The 16513-nt window shown below is 44.5% G+C and overlaps 1 protein-coding gene across 2 annotated transcripts in view; it reads right to left on the minus strand.

Moving 5' to 3' along the window:
* The window catches only part of FKTN (fukutin), a 141956-nt gene that overhangs the window by 38296 nt on the left and 87147 nt on the right, over positions 1-16513 (minus strand). The gene's annotated exons all lie outside the window — the stretch shown is intronic.

Genomic DNA, 16513 nt, shown 5'->3' on the forward strand with positions numbered 1-16513 from the left:
TCTGAAGACATGCACAGGAGGCCCGCTTTTTGCCTTGAGTGGCTCTCCATTTGGCACAGCACAACTTTAACACATTAGTAGCTTCAGCATTTCTTCTTGAAATTCATTCTGCGAATAGTGACTCATACATGCCTCCCTACTTCTAAAATATTTAATGTACTCATGATGATCCACTAACCATCAAGAGTTGAAACGCTGCCAGCAAACATGGCAATTGGAACTTTTTGTGATTGCTCCCTTCACTGTCCTTTCAATTATGTATAAGCAGTACAAAAATTATTGTTTCATGGCAGACTTGTAATGTATACACATTTTTAAAAATTCACAACAAGTTCCACAGCTCGACCATCAAATGCGGCGCAACAACAGGATACAGACTCCGTCAGCAAGGATGCAGGTGAGTGTCTTTTATTCAAACATCATAAGTCCAAATGATGCGTTTCGGCCGCCAGACATGCGGCCTTGTTCACATAGCGCGCTGTAACATGGTGGTGCAATATATGCAGGTGATAGTGACAGTCTTTTTTCCATTTTCGTAGTAGTGATAAGGCATTTTACTACATGTGGCTGCCTTTTGCTGTAGTACCGCTTTACTGCCAATGGTAGAAATTACATCAACAGTAGTGAGTCATCCACTGCCATAATGGACAGACTTAGTGGGTTTAACAGAGAAATTACACATGAGGAAAACAAGCTAAGTAAGTGCAGAAAGACTGCTTTGCTATATTGGTGTCATATGGCGAAACCAATGTAATACTGATGCGCTTGCATAGCGCGTGTGTTGCTGCTCGTATCCTCAACGCTCCCGTTGCCCTCTAATGCAGAACACTGTATGCTAAATACTTAGGACGTGACAGCCCGATAAGATCATGTTATGCATAAACAGTCCGCAGGATTTGAATGACCGGGTATGCGGAACTCTGCGCAAAAGGTAGTGCATGTTGATAGTCGGTACTAGAGGACTAAAATTAAACGGGTGCCACGTGATACGTGGTTGTGTCCGTTGAGTCAAAAGCAAAGAAAAATTACTAGCAATGACCACAGCATATCCTTACTACACTATTTTCTGCATGAATGCAAGAACTTACGCCACTAAAGAATACTGTAAAAATTAGTGAGTGTGAGGGATGTGTGTCAGTGGTATGTACAAATGAGAAGAGGTGTGCGTGCTTAGTGCTCAAAGTGTGGATGTGTTATCGTGGTGATACCTCTTCACGGTGGGGCTCATTAAAAAGGAAATATATGGTAACAAGCAGATGCGGAAGCGCCCTAAATGTGGGCCTAGATAGGTGTGAGCAAGTGCCCAATGTAGTCACATTATATCTAATATATTAGAGGCTGAGATCGTAGTTACGCTCTGTCTTAGCCTAACTCATGTGATGTGACTCAAAAAGACCCAAGAGAAACACAGACGTGCCGCGATATGTACAGTGCATGAATGGAAAGCAAAACATCATCAATGTATTTACAAAAAATCATAATCAAAAAACATAATGTATTAAAAAGCCGTTGTATGGTTCAACTCAATAAACATGGCGTAAATGTGTTCAGTGTTTATACAGTGCCAGAAGGCGACACGACATGACACAAGATACTCTCAAGGATAGACAGTAACATGCCCTAATGCAAAGGTAGATCACTCAACGCCATGTGTGAATGTTAAGGCATGGCCCATAGTTCGTATTTCACTATGGTGCTCATAATATATACAGTGGGAATGAATTGCAACAGACAAATGGGGATGCATAACTGTTAACATAGGGAATGCCTATAGTTAAGATTTGTCATAGGAAATGATGCAAGTCCTCACTGGTGTTAAGCCCTGCAGGTGCCTTGGGATTGAACTGCAGGATGTATTTACTCTCTAGTTGACGCAGTAGCTTCTCCCCGTTACCCCCTCGCCTCAGTGGTGGTATGCAGTCTATTACTAAGTATTGGAGGTGGTCCAGATTGTTGTTCTGTACCTCCTTGAAATGCCTTGCTACCGGATAGGCCGGTTCACTATTGACGATAGCTCTCAGGTGCTGTAAGATGCGCAGGTGGACTTGTAACTTGGTACTGCCAATGTACCTCAGACCACATTTGCATTCTAAGATGTATACTGCAAACTCAGTTCGGCAAGTCAGGCGGTACTTGATGGTGAGGGGTGCATTCCTGAACATGCAGTGCAACTGTGTGATATTCTTACCGAATTTGCAAGCCCTACAGCTATTGCATTTGATAAAACCCTTTCTGTCAGCTAACCAATTCTGTGTGGTTTTGATTTCTTGGCTGTTCCTTACTAATGCGTCACGCATAGAAAATGCCTGCCTGTAGGTGATGTTGGGCAACGAGTGGGCCCAGGGTGGGGTCAGATTTAATTATCCCCCAATGTTGGTTTATGGCTGATCTGCACGCCCTTTCCTCTGTATTATGGGTTATGATGAGTCTTGTGCAAATCATGCCTGCTGGTTCTGCAAAAATACTGACTGCGTTACTGGTGTCAGGTGCAGGTTTATCCTTTAACAACTCTTCTCGGGGAATGGCACTGGCTCTTTGTGGCTTTTCGGATGGCAACTGCCGAATATCCACATGCCCTAAATCTCTTAGAAGCCTCACTTTGACATTCAATTAGATCCTCACGAGTACTATAGATCCTGCATAGTTGGAGCATTTCCCCATAGGGAATGCTGGCTATGAGGTGCCTGGGGTGGAAACTCGAGGCGTGGAGAGTTGAATTGCCTGCCGTGAGCTTTCTATGAAGTTTAGAGTGCAAAGTGCCATTGGAAATGTACAAATTGACGTCTAAGAATTCTATGGCGGTGTCACTTATGTTGGCATTGAATTCCAGATTGAGATTATTAGTGTTAATCTCTGCAATGAATGCCCTTGCACTGTTAGCGTCAACTCGCCAGATTAAAAATACATCATCTATGTACCTTAGCCAGGACACGATGTTATCATTCCAAGCCTCTGAGAGGTCGACTCTGACAGCCTGCTCCCCCCACCAGCCAACATGTAAACATGCGTAGCTAGGCGAGAAGCAGGCTCTCATGGCCACACCCCTGAGTTGCTGGTACACAATTTTATAGAATAAGAAAAAGTTGTGATTAAGACACCAGTGAATCAAGAACCAAATGAGTTTGTTCTGCCTATGACAGTGAATTGGCCTTTTGTCAAGAAAGTATTTACATGCAGCTAACCCATCACTATGGCGGATACTTGTGTACAGTGATGTTATATCAAGAGAAATTAATAGATAATCCTCACGCCATGGGATGTTCTTCACTTTGAGCAAAAAGTCACTAGTGTCTCTCAAATATGATTGTTCGCTAGAGAGCAAGTCCTGAAGGAAAAAGTCTACATACTTGGAAATATTTTCGCACATACTTTTCCTCGTCGGGATTATGGGTCGCCCAGGGATCGGGTTGGAGTTTTTGTGGACTTTAGGTAGAAAGTACAGAATTGGGAGGACCGGTGACTCTGTGCTCAAGAATGCCAATTTCTCCTTACTCAGTTGCCCCTGTGCTCTGAGTGTGTTGAAATGTTTACTGAGAACTTTGTTGCTGCTAGGCCACTTCCTTGTTGCTGGATGTTTTGTAGCAGTTGTTATCTGACAAGTGCCTGTGAGCCTCCTCCAGGTACAGCTGTCGCGGCCAAAGCAAAATGTTGCCCCCCTTGTCAGCCTTGTTAATGATGACTTCATTTTCTTTTTTGAGTTTGTTCATAAGTTCAGTGTACTTAACATTCTGTAATTAGTGTCTTTTCGATATCCGAGATGTTTTAAGATGTAGTTTTTTTAGTTCTTCAGTGAGGACGTCACTGTTAATGTCGATTGCATCCCTCGGTATTATTGGCGTGAATGTGGAGTGGGGTTTAAAGGGGCTAGGGATTCTGATGGAGCTTTCAATCCCTTCGTCTTCGTAGAAATTGTTGAGTTGGCTTAGGCGTACTGGACATTTCTAACTCCCCCAGCAGACGCAACGTGGGGATGTCATCAACAGTCAAGGCGGGTCTCCCCGGAGGCATTGGAGGCAAAGTTGCTAGTTGGTTAAGATTACCTTGTTTTAATTTGAATTTGATCAGCTTGAACTTCCTAATGAACTTGAAGACGTCAATTCGAGTGTTACTATAGTCAAAGCTGCTTTTAGGGCAGAAAGTGAGGCCCAGTGCAAGGAGCGGTTTCTCCGCCTCTGATAGATCGATTGTGCTCAGGTTGATGATAGTTTTAGCATCCAATTTTATTTGTTCCTCCAGTTTCCTCTTCTTCTGTTGCCTTGCCTCGACTTTTCTGTGTTTCCTTCTTTCGCGCCTCCTCCGGTTGCGCCGGCATTTTATTTCTTGGGTGGCCGAGGCCGTAGAGTTTGGCGCCTGTTGTATACTAAAAAATCAATTTCTTCACCCAGGCTGAGGTTGACTGCTTTAGTGTCATTGCTGTTGCGCCATCTGCCCCCATCATCTGAATCAGTTCCACTTTCCGCTAGTGAGCTGAGGTCGGATAGAGATGCAGATTCTGCGCCCTCTGTGTTGCTTGTCGTGGGTTTGGCTTGCAACGTTTGGGTTGGTTTATTCATTCTTTGTTGCCCAATTGTGTCATATTTACGCGCAAACGTGAAGATTTGCCCGCATTCATAATCCGTCTTGTCGCGGGCAAGCTTGAAGGTTTTACGCACCTTGATTGTTTCTTCATGTTTTTGGCGTATTTTAATTTCTTCTCTTCCTTTGGCGATAGCTTTGTTGTATTGTAACATGTTTAATCTGTAAATACTGCAGCCTAGCTGTACTCTGATGTATTAGTATTCTAGAATGTTTACATGGTTACCAAGGAATGAGTGATTACATTCAGGCTGGAGCTGTTGGCAGAGTGGGTCCTGTCTCTCTGCTCTGTATGTAGCTAATAAACTACCAACTCAACACTACTTGGATTGGCTTCGTTACTACAAAATATTGGCGACGATCTTAGCTACATACAAGAACCCATGCAGTCATTTTGAGAACCTTTTATTCAGAAAATTCCTTCAATCAAGAATCTGTTTCAATTGAAGAACTCTTGCTGACTTCTGGTAAAGGTACTTTTTCTGTTAAGCTGCGCTGCCTTGTTATTTTCATGGAGAGACAGTTCCCTTACATTCTTCAGCACCTTAAATTATCATCAGCTGCTCAGTGAGCATTTTTCTATTTTTGTTGTTCTTCTGAAATCGATATTTAAAAAGGGATACTAAGACATTTTAAAGAAACACATCGTTTTGCATCTGTTCTGCGTAATCCTCCTGCTTAAAGTAGCTTCTACAAAGAACGAGTTTCCTCTTATTCAATGCTGACAGTTACGGGGAGTTTGGATGACAGTTTGTTTTCCCTGTTATTGATGCTGGGTGTTGCGCTTTGATGGGAAATCAGCGGCTTTAGTTGTGTCTACTTTGTATGCTGCTTGCGTTTCCAAGTTACAGCGTTTATTTTTAAAAAAGCTTAACCAACATCAGCTGCTTTCTATACTTGCTCGCGCTCAACTTTGTCTACTTTTAAACGCCATTCTGAGCCCTCGCGCTTTGCAGCAACGCGCTCACCGTGTTCCAGTCTCGAAGATCCGTGCCAGCATTCTTCTTCCTGCTTAACGTGCTGAACGTGTAACATCATCACCGACGACCCCGGTGATTGGAGGAAAGCGTTGTTTATTGTCTCCTTGGCAACACGTGTCTCGGCTTTGCGGTGACACGCACACCTTTCTTGTTCACAACATCGGATTCCAATCCTAATTGACGATGACACGCACACCAAGTTGATTATTTTATTTGCGTTCACAATAAATTTCGGTGATACGCACACCATTTCACACCATTGTGTCAAAACGAAGTGTTCGTTGCAGAAGAGAACACTAAGGGAGAAACATTTGCGTGTTACTGACATTCGGTGACACGCACATCATACTTATTACTACTGCATGTGTGTCGTTTCTATCGGTGACACACGCACCTTGTTGCTGTTTATCCTTTTAGTACACTTAATGCTACAAAAGCAGTAAAGACTCAAACTAGAGTTGTATTTAGTAAATTGTTCAGTTCTTCAGGGTTACTAATGTATTAATGCAAACTTCCGATACCTGATTTGATTTTACAATTTTATTTTGTTTCATCACTTAGTCCAATTATAGAAATTGTTTCAATTCACTATTGACTTGATATAATCAGACATCATTTCTCTCCCAAGTGTTCCATCCTTAGTAGAATTGTGTACCATGCAATCTGTCAATCCTCCGCCGTCATTTCTTGAATCACCAGGCGATCCTCCAGTCAGATGGGAAATCTGGCATGACGCCTTCCAAACATATCTAGGAGCCATTGGTGCGTTACGTTTTAGTGCAGAGAGGAGAAAATGTCTTCTCCTACACTCCTTAGGATTTGAAGGAAGGTCAATTCATAAACATTTACCATCTCTCTCTGAGGAAGAATTAAATGGTATTGACGAGTATCAAGAGGCGGTCATCAAATTAAAAACAAGATTTGATAAGCAGCCTAGCCTTATGGTATTGCGGCATAAGTTTTTCAAAAGAAAACAAATGGAAGGGGAGGATGTTGATGGGTACATTTCGGTTTTACGCAGATTGGCAGTGGAGTGCAAATTTGAAAATTTCACTGATCAATTAATTAGGGATCAGTTTGTGTGCCAATGCAAAGATAAAAACATTCGTCAAAAATTGTTAACCTTGGGGGATCCATCTCTAGATGAAATCATAAAAATTGCCAAAAGTATAGAGATCTCTATGGTTTCTATTAAAGAGCTTGATGACAAACCGCAAGATACCATTAATGCTGTTAGCACTAATAGTAATTCCAAACATCGTGGTAAACCTGCACAATTAGTTCAGCAATCTTCAAAGTCTAACTCAGATTTTAACAATCCAACCAAAACTTCTTTTAAAAATATGTGCATCAGATGTGGGAACCCTCCACATAGTAAAGGCTCGCGGTGTCCTGCAAACCATGTTATGTGCAATTACTGCAAAAGGATGGGGCATTTTGCGTAAGTTAGTTTAAAAAAGAAAAATACAAGCAAACCTGCTGTTTGTAGTGTGGAGTCTGACGGAGAGTCAGATTTGGAAGTTGTCTCTGTTGTGTGGAGTGAGAATGAGTCAGATTCAGTCAAATCCAAATGCTCCCCAAATGTTGTCACTGGCGATCCATCTTCATGCATTGACCCCATTGTTGATATCATGATTGGAGAACGCACTGCGAAGCTGTTGGTTGATTCTGGGGCAAAGATCACTATGATCACTCAAAAATTGTTTGAAGAAACATGGAAGGGTTCTCAACCGTTATGTCCTCCTGATCGTTCTCCTGTCTCCTATGAAGGACGTAAAATAGATCTTTTGGGATATTTCGAAGACGAATTGCAGTTCAGAGGGAGGAGGATTCAAGGGAAAATTTACGTTGCTGTAAAAGGTCTCAATATACTAGGGTGGTTTCACCAAGGCCTTTTTCGAATAATATTGAAACCAGGTGAAAAAGAACAAGTGTTAGTTGTGGGTTGCGAAGACACTAGTTCTCAATGGAAGGAAAAGTACCCTGAGGTTTTCAGTAGTGGATTGGGGAAGATTAAGGGTTTTAGACACAAAATTATTGTAAAAGAAGGTGCTCTCCCCATTAAACACAAACTAAGAGGAGTTCCCTTTAGTGTTAGGGACGATTTGGAAAAGGAGTTAAAAGACTTGTGTGCCAAAGGAATTATCGAGCCTACAGACTCTTCGTTATGGCTTTCTCCATTAGTCGTCGCGAGAAAAAGGGGGGGGGGATCTTCGAGTCTGTGTGGACTTGAGGTCCCTAAATAAAGAGATTTGGGTAGATTCCCACCCCTTACCCAAAATCAGTGATTTATTTGCTTCAACAAAAGGTGCACGGTATTTTTCTAAATTAGACTTGGCCAGTGCATACCATCAAGTAGAACTGGATCCTGAATCACGACATCTGACTGCGTTTGTTTCGCCTCTAGGTACGTTTCGCTACTGTCGCATGCCTTTTGGACTAGCGTCTGCAGCGTCCGTCTTTCAGAGGATAATGGGGAACATGCTTAGAGATCTTGATGGTGTCCTTGTATTTCAGAATGATGTTCTGATATTTGGTAAAGATATTTCATCTCACGATCTTGCTTTAGATAAAGTGTTGACCCTCTTCAAAAAACGTGGTGTGATTGTTAAAGAATCCAAGTGTAAATTCCTGTGTTCTAAAGTTGAGTATTTGGGACATGTTATTTCCCATGAAGGGGTCAGTCCACGACCGGGTCTACTCCAAGCTATTGTGGAGGCGCCGGATCCAATAGATAAAGCAGGAGTTAAGTCACTGTTGGGTCTGTGTGAGTATTACTCTCAATTTATTCCAAATTTTGCCACTATTGTCCGGCCTATAAGCAATCTCTTAAAAAAGGGGGTCAAGTTTGATTGGTGTCATGATTGTTCTGTGGCTATTAAGTTTGTGAAAACTACTTTGAGTGAGGGTCCTGTACTCAAACCGTTTGACCCGAGTTTGCCATGCTGCGTCACTGTTGATGCAAGTCAGGTGGGTTTGGGTGCGACATTGACTCAAATGGGAAATAATGTTGAGCACACTATTTGTTTTGCGTCAAGGGTCCTGAGGACTCCTGAACTTCAGTATTCGGTTATTGAAAAGGAGTTACTTGCCTGCACATGGGCCATTGAAAAGTTTAGACCGTATATTTGGGGGAAAAGGTTTATGCTTTTGACAGATCACAAGCCATTGGTGAATATCTTGGGTGGAAGTATGAGTAAGTGCTGTTCTCCCAGAGTTATGCGCATGGTCACTAAACTTCTTCAGTATCAGTTTTCAGTACAGCATATTCCTGGTGGGAAGAATGGGAGGGCGGATTTCTTATCCCGTTTTCCCATCAAGCACAGTGAGATGGACGATGTGAGTCTGGAGGAATTTGCTAATGAGGATTGTGATGATTGTTTGGTTGCTGTACTTGATTTACCTGATTTCAATCTTGGTTCAGAGGATTGTTGGAAACAAGCAATGGGGTCTGATAATGTATTATGTGAAGTAACTCATTTTGTCAAGAATGGGTGGCCAAGAGAAAAGGCACTTTCTCCTGCCCTGCAACCTTTCTGGAAGGTTGAGGATGAACTTTCCATGGAAGATGGTTTATTACTTAGGAATGACAAATTTGTTCCTCCTACTTGTTTCCGCAAAACTGTTATTGAAAGAGCTCATGAGGGCCATCTGGGTTCAACGCTTACTAAGCGGCGCATCCGGGATGTGTATTGGTGGCCAGGGATGGATTCTGAAATCGATTCTATGGTTTGTGGCTCTGCTGACAAAAGTTTGAAAGTGGCTGTTCCTCCGTTAATGCCCATTGAATGCCCAAAAAACCCGTGGTCCAAATTAGGAATTGATGTGATGGGTCCTTACGAGGTTCTCCCGGGAGGTTCTCGTTTTATACTTGTCCTAATGGATTACACTTCCAAATGGCCTGAGATTAAATTGGTGAAAGATGCCAACTCAATGGCGGTCATAGCTTTAGGCTCCAGTGCATCAAGCTCCTCGTTTATGCGATGGATTTCCTTTTGGGTCTTAATTCTGTCGATTTCTGCATATTTAATTAATATGATGACCAGTCTCATTGATTCTTCCAGATTGCTTATGGCCCATTCTTTGAGCATTTCAGGGTTGGTCTGCTCAAAACTCAGGGCCAGCATAATCCTCAAACCTCTTGGGACGCGGTCTGCTTCATGGTATTTCTGCAGTAATTTAGCCACCCACCTTTTAGAAATCTCTGTGCGCATGAGTTTTAAAAATGTTTATTTCTGTAGAATTATTTTTTTATTTACTTTGTGCATAAACAAACATGTGGAGCAGAATAAAACATGATGCCAGTGTTTACATATAGGAGACATTATAGCAGTTTTAGTCCCACATTTGGAAGGATCAAGTGAGAGGTCTACAGTCTGGAAGGTGGAGGGTGAGGCTGAGCGGCACACCATCACACAGTCCCAGGCTCTTTGACGACAGAGTGTCATCTCATTCCAGCCATTTACATTGGTGGTCAACCCTACAATCCACTATCGTAATAATGCATCATCAAAATCCTCTCAAGTCCCCCAGCACAAAACAGTGAGTCCTGTGGCCACTCCGATATTTGTTCATTTGCTCAAAAACTGAACAGCACCCAACTTCCCTTTCAATCCCCCAAACCTAAACTTCCTAATAAGCCATAACATTGTTATCCCCAACACTGGGAAGGCCTGTTGCCCAGCATCCTAACAAACATGAAAATCAGTAAGAAGCAAGTACGTTGAGCCAAACCATGAAAGACAGCCAAGTAAACCACTCCCCCCTCTCTTCCTCATAAAGGAATAGAGGGCCTTTAGCAGACATACCTATGGCGTCTGTCACCACATTGTGCTCGAGTCCACTCAGGAGTAACTTGACCCAGTCACACAGGCCTCTCAGACCCCCCGACAGGCCTCCCTCCACAGCAGGAAATATTCGATATAGAAAGCTCAGATCAGGCCCTCCACAAGCCATAGGGGTCACCTTCTAACCTGGGCCAAAGGAATCTAGTGTGGAGTCCAAATCAGATTCGGAGGGGGTCCAGGAGGCCGCCGCACCGGGTACTAACATTGAGTCTTGGCAATCACAGATCATCGCTAGAGCTGCCGCCACCTTGACTCTCTCCGTTTTCACCTGTGAAGGAAAAGCAGCTGCCCCACGGACAGGCTGCTTGTTGTTGTCACCCGAGTCTTTTCTTGGCAGCTTGTTGCCAAGCCCCTTCTCCTCCGACAGCAACTCCCTTACATTCCAGCCAGTGTCCAGTGTCTCTCGGTGATATGAAGAAATGGGCCACATTGCCTTTGATTACTGGCAGCTTAGGTAGAGAGCAGCACACTGCAGGCCCATTTGTCTCAGTTTCTCCTTCACTTTGAGGAAAGAACTCCCCTGCCTTTAGACTTGTAGCGTAAAATAAGGGAGGTGGACCACATTGCCCTCCACAGTCCATGGGCCGTGGGCCCAGGCAGTCTGTAAAATCAGATCTCGGTCACTAAACTTCAACAGACTGGCAACAATCAGTTGCAAAGGGACCCCCAGGGCCGGGGTGCATCCCGGTATCCGGTGTGCCCTTTCCACAGATAGCTGTGCAGACGGGGCTGCGTTCTAAATGTTAGTGATGAGCCACTGAAGTACATTAGTCTGACCTTCATATCCCCATTTCTGGCATCAAGTGGCCCATGGTGCCCTCCATCTCAGTAAACCTGGTGGCCAATTTCCTGTGGTCCACTTTAAGGAGCCAGAGCTGGAGTGATACACCATCGATAGGAAAACTACAAAGCTACATAGATTCGGATTTTATTTGTATGGTCTCTATAAGAAACAGAGCACCACTGGGATCATTTAGATGCAGAAGTGATGGGTCGGGCACCAGGAGCAGTCCCCTGGTTGCCAAGGTCAGCATGACCACCAGAGCGTTATCTTTCTCACCTACTACACCCTACCTTGGAGTTATGGGATTCCCGGACAAGTGTATCTGAATTAAATACATTTCTATCACCCTTTACTCTGTGCTTGGGAAATGCTGAGTTCACACCAGGGCTCGATGGCCCTGCCTTTGAGAACTTAGATAAAGGAGGTTGACGAATGTTGAGGGACCTGTCCCAGGGAAGTGAAACAGAGTCATTCCAACAGTGCAAACAGGGCTTTCATCTGAAAGAAAAGGAACACATGCACTACTTTCAGCTGAGAACACAGCAGCAGCAACCACACTGCCCACCCCCTGAGATAAGCCTACTCTAGCTTACACTTTCACTTGGGGCATCATATCATGCAACAGTAAGTGAAACAAACACAAACTCTACTAGGCCATATATGACGCAGACACATACAAGTGCCACCCAAGCATTCTGACTTCAACCACTTTCTAGGCTGTCTGCGCCCGCAGACACAGCCCAACAGCAGATTGGTTTGAACAGTGTGCAGATCTCTAGATATGAGACCTGTACAGATGGAAAACGTTTCCAATTTACAGAACAAGAAGTTGGGAGAGTCGGCGAAGAATCTGAAAGAGCATCACTGAAGTAACAAGTTCTCCTGATGGACACTTCTAGCCGCAGCTTTCTTACCTTTTGAAGACGTACAAAAGCAGTCCCTCCTAGGTGTAGGATCTGTTAACTGGCTCATACTAAAACGTCCTGCAGGACCGAGCAGGCAAAGTGCCTCTTTATATGAACCTAACTGTACAGGCAATAGAGTTTTTTGAACGTATGGAGTGACGGCCCAGTAGCACCCTGGCAAATGTCTAAAACCGGCGCTCTACATGCCAACACAGTGGTAGCAGTCTTGGTTCTGGTGGAAGAGCCCACAAGGCTTCTGGAGTATGCTTCCTTGCCAGGGTGTTACAGACTTAGATGCAGAGCAAGATCCAACTGGAGGTGGTCTTTTTCTGCACCGCTTTACCCTTCTTCCCTCAAGTGAATCCAACAAAAAGCTGATTTTTCCCTGGTAAGATGGATGTAAAAGCTCAGAGCTCTCTTAGGATCTAACCAAAGGAGTCGCTCATCCTTCTTCGATGGGTGAGGCGAGACAAAGAATGCCGGAAGAGTGATCATTTGCCTGACTTGAAAGGGAGTGAACAGTTTTGGTAGAAAAGAAGCACAATTCCTTAGTACCAGCTTGACCGGAACAAATGATGTGTATGGCGAGTTAACAGATGGAGATTTCAACTTGCTGACATGCTGTGCTGATCTTATGACAAAACGCAAGACCGTCTTTAATGTGAGGAGTCGTAAAGGACAGTTATTTGGTGGTTGTAAAGGAGTACACGTGAGGAATGATTACTAGATTTAAGTCCCACTGAGTCATGATAAAAGGTTTAGTTGGGAAGAGATACTGCAAATCTTTCAAAAAGAACATCTAAACAGGCGATTTAAATAAAGAAGTGTTATTGGGCACCATAAAAAAAGCTAATAGAGCCGACAAGCAACATTTAACTGTCCTGGGTGAGGGACAACAAAAAGCAATACATCAGAGAGTTTGCCCTGCAGGGAGTCAAGCTGATGAGTGTCACACAAATCTGTCCCAATGGCAGGTACATACTGATTTGCCGTAGGGATGTCTGGCTGCCAAGATCAAACATACAACTTCAGAAGGAAAGTTGAAAGCATTCAACTGTCTCTGCTCAATCGCTAAGGATGGAAATGAACATTGCGCAGGCCTGGGATGCAGGACCCTTCTCTGCTGCTGCAATAAAATATCCTCCTGCAGCAACAGCCTAACTGAAGGATAGATGCTCATGCCTAGGAGTTGTGGATACCACACTTTCCTTGCCCAATCCGGTGCCACTAGGTTGAGTTGGGCATTGTCTGTCCTTCTCTTCTTCAGAAGTCGTGGCAGGAGAGGTAGTGGCAGAATGGCATACAGGAGTCCTGTGCTCCTCTCTAGATGGAATGCGTCTTTGAGGGAGGGCTACCTTGGAAACCTTGCCATGCAAAACTGTTAAAACTATGCATTCTCTGCAGTGGCGTAAAGATCGAGTCAGGATTATTCGCACTTGGGGAAGAGACCCCGAGCCACATCTGAGTGCAACTGCTTTTCATGATCATCTAGGCATCGGCAGCTAGGTTAGCCTGCCCTGGTGCTTAAAGATTCTGCCACATGGTGTGCTACCAGGAAAATCCGGTGGCTTAGAGCCTCCGGTCATCCCACCACACCCCACCCCACCCGGTGCAGTACCACCATGGTGGTGGTGTTGTTTGTGAGCACCTGTACTAGCCTACCTCTGATGGTGGGCAGAAAGGCCTTCAACGCCAAGCAGATGGCATGTAACTCAAACAAGTTGATGTGGATCCAGGCCTCCACCAGACACCAGAAACCTCTGATCTCCACAGATGGCTTTCCCAATTCAGAAGCAATGCGTCTGTGACCACTATGAGGACTCGGTTGCGTAGGGAGAGCGGTCTGCCGCTGACCCAATCGCAGCAGCCACAACTACAAGTCTCCTGCAGTCTTCTCCTGCAGTCTGGATTTAATCAGAGAGCTTGCCTTGATGCTGAGCTCACCGGTACTTCAGATTCCACTGCAGACCCCGCACATTCCATCTAGCATGCTTAACCAGCAAGAAGCAGGGGTCATCAAAACCCGCCACCTCCGAGTTAGCCTCACTGAAATCTAGGACAGAGGTTGAAATATCAGGATCAACGCCCAAATGTACTGGGCTTTCTGATCCAGGAGGCAGGGGAAATGGGGGAAGAAAGACTGGCACCCCTGACCTCTGAAGATCAGCTAAACCCCTGCCATCCCTTTTGTGAACAACTATGGGGTACTGGTGAGGCCAAAGGGCTCGTGCCCCACCGTGAACGGCAGATCGCACCTGTGGGCTCTAAGACAAGGATATGGAAAGAAGCGTACTGCTGGCCCAAAGCTACAATCCAGTCTCCAGGGTCGAGGGCAGACAATACATGGACCAGAGTGAGCATCTTGAATGTTTCCATCGGCCGGAAGGCACTGAGAGGGTGAAGGTGCCATCATTGAATCACTGCAGGGCCGAGCCTGCTTTCTCCGTAAAGGTTAGTATAAGAGTAAGTAGGAAACCCAATAAACCCTTGGAGGCTTGGGTAAACAATATTTTAGCCGGTAAGCGTGCCTACGAGGGATTTTCTAATGTATACACAGTTTTAACATTCAATATGTGGATAATATGAACAAGCTCTATTCAGTCGCTTGCATTAATAATTTTGAAATTCATTTGATTCATTTGCACTCGAACTAATCGGTTACAAATACATTTCCTGCACGGGTGTAAATATTTTCAAAAAATGAAATTTATACTTTAGAAGCTTTTAAAGGGTACACAAACAGATATTTGAATAAAACAACACATAGCAACTGAGGTTTCCAGATATTTTGATGTTACAAACACCTCTTTCCAAAATAATACATACAGCAGGAAAATGTGACTGATGAAACAGAAAACAGATCCTTAAACAAATTTTTGTATGTGTATACATTAGAAAGATCCCTTGTAGGCATGTCCATTAGTGAGGATTGGACAGCCCCAGAGAAACCAGAGGACCTCAACCAGGCAATGGCGCCAGAGTGTAAAACTAATGCCAATCACCAAGCCCAGTAGTTACTAGTATCTAGACCACAACTGATAACAAATTTAGCCACATCATGGCAGTCCTTATTGGCCTGAGTAAGAAGAGTGCATGTGCCTTAAGGAACAGCAGGTAGAATTTGTGCCACAGTGCCCCAGAGTGAGTGGGAGTAGCGGCCCAAAATACAGTAGCACTGACAGAGTGCAATACTAGTCGAAGAGACCATGTGCTTGCAAAATGTTTCGATGCGCTTGGATTCGCAGTCTGCTGGAGTAGCTGGGAATGCGCTTGGATTCTTCATATTGGTTGACACATGAACAGGGTGGGGCGCATGGGGAAGGACAATGGCACCTTGCAATGAGCCAGCTCATTGGTGGCCAGCATGAGGCTTCTCACTGCTCCTACGGTGCCTCTTACGACTTCATTGAAGGGTAAAAGAGTGTGTTTGGCCTGTCTGGAGAAGCTGTCAAGACATCTGTTTTGACATCCATGGTTGGGAGTTGAAGGCCAAGCACCTCAGCCTCCCTCTGCATTAATATAGCAAAGGAGGCGCTATCCTCAGTGGCAGGACCAGGTCTTATAACCAAACCAGTATCTGGAGAAGTGTCCATACGTCCAGACCACTGACATCCTGTAGTACCTCATACGATTTTTCAAAATTGTCATTGTCAACATACATTCCGAATGGGTTATGGATGACTTGTGCCCTGCTAAGAGGAAAGGGCAAAGTGTCAGAGTAAGATGGGTTGCTGGAAGGCAGCAGTCAGGTGGGATCAGTGCGCGTCCTCAGTCGAGGTCGAGATGAATTTAGTCCGAAGCCCAAAAACATGATGGGTTGCACTTCGTCCTTCTGCATCGGCAGCGATGCATAAGGAATCGGCACAGTGTGTGGCGCTGGAACCAAAGTTGGCAATGAAGCAGGTTCGGAAGATCCAGCTGGCACGGAGGACGGGGCAGAGTTCCACTTAGACTGCTTATGCTTCTTTATGGACCTATCTGATGTCTGGAACAGTGACAAATATCTGCCACTGGAAGGATTTAGGGAGCGGGAAAGGGACTTCCTTTTGACCTCGACCAGTCACAGCAAAGAGTTTTTCGATGTTTGGAGATACAAAGTTTCACCTCATGGTCCCGTATGGCCTTCGGATTCATCTGGACGCAGTCGTAAAAGACCTTGGGGTTGTGACTTGAGCCTAGGCGTCAAAGGTACACTTCATGGGGAATCGGCATACGCTTGCAACAAGGTGTCATTCTTTTCGCTTTGGGAGGTGACATTTTCCCTTGCACACTGGTAGTTTGTATAATTTAGAAAAAAAAAGAATCTCCTCCGAGAGGAAGGAGTAGCTCCGTATCCACATCTGTTAGCATGGAAAGAAAGGAACCTACGTCAGTGTGCTTGGCTCAGCACAACACTTCCGGAGCAGAACAACGTCAGCACGG

Source organism: Triturus cristatus, chromosome 2_2 (assembly GCF_964204655.1).
Source record: "Triturus cristatus chromosome 2_2, aTriCri1.1, whole genome shotgun sequence".
Lineage (NCBI taxonomy): Eukaryota > Metazoa > Chordata > Amphibia > Caudata > Salamandridae > Triturus > Triturus cristatus.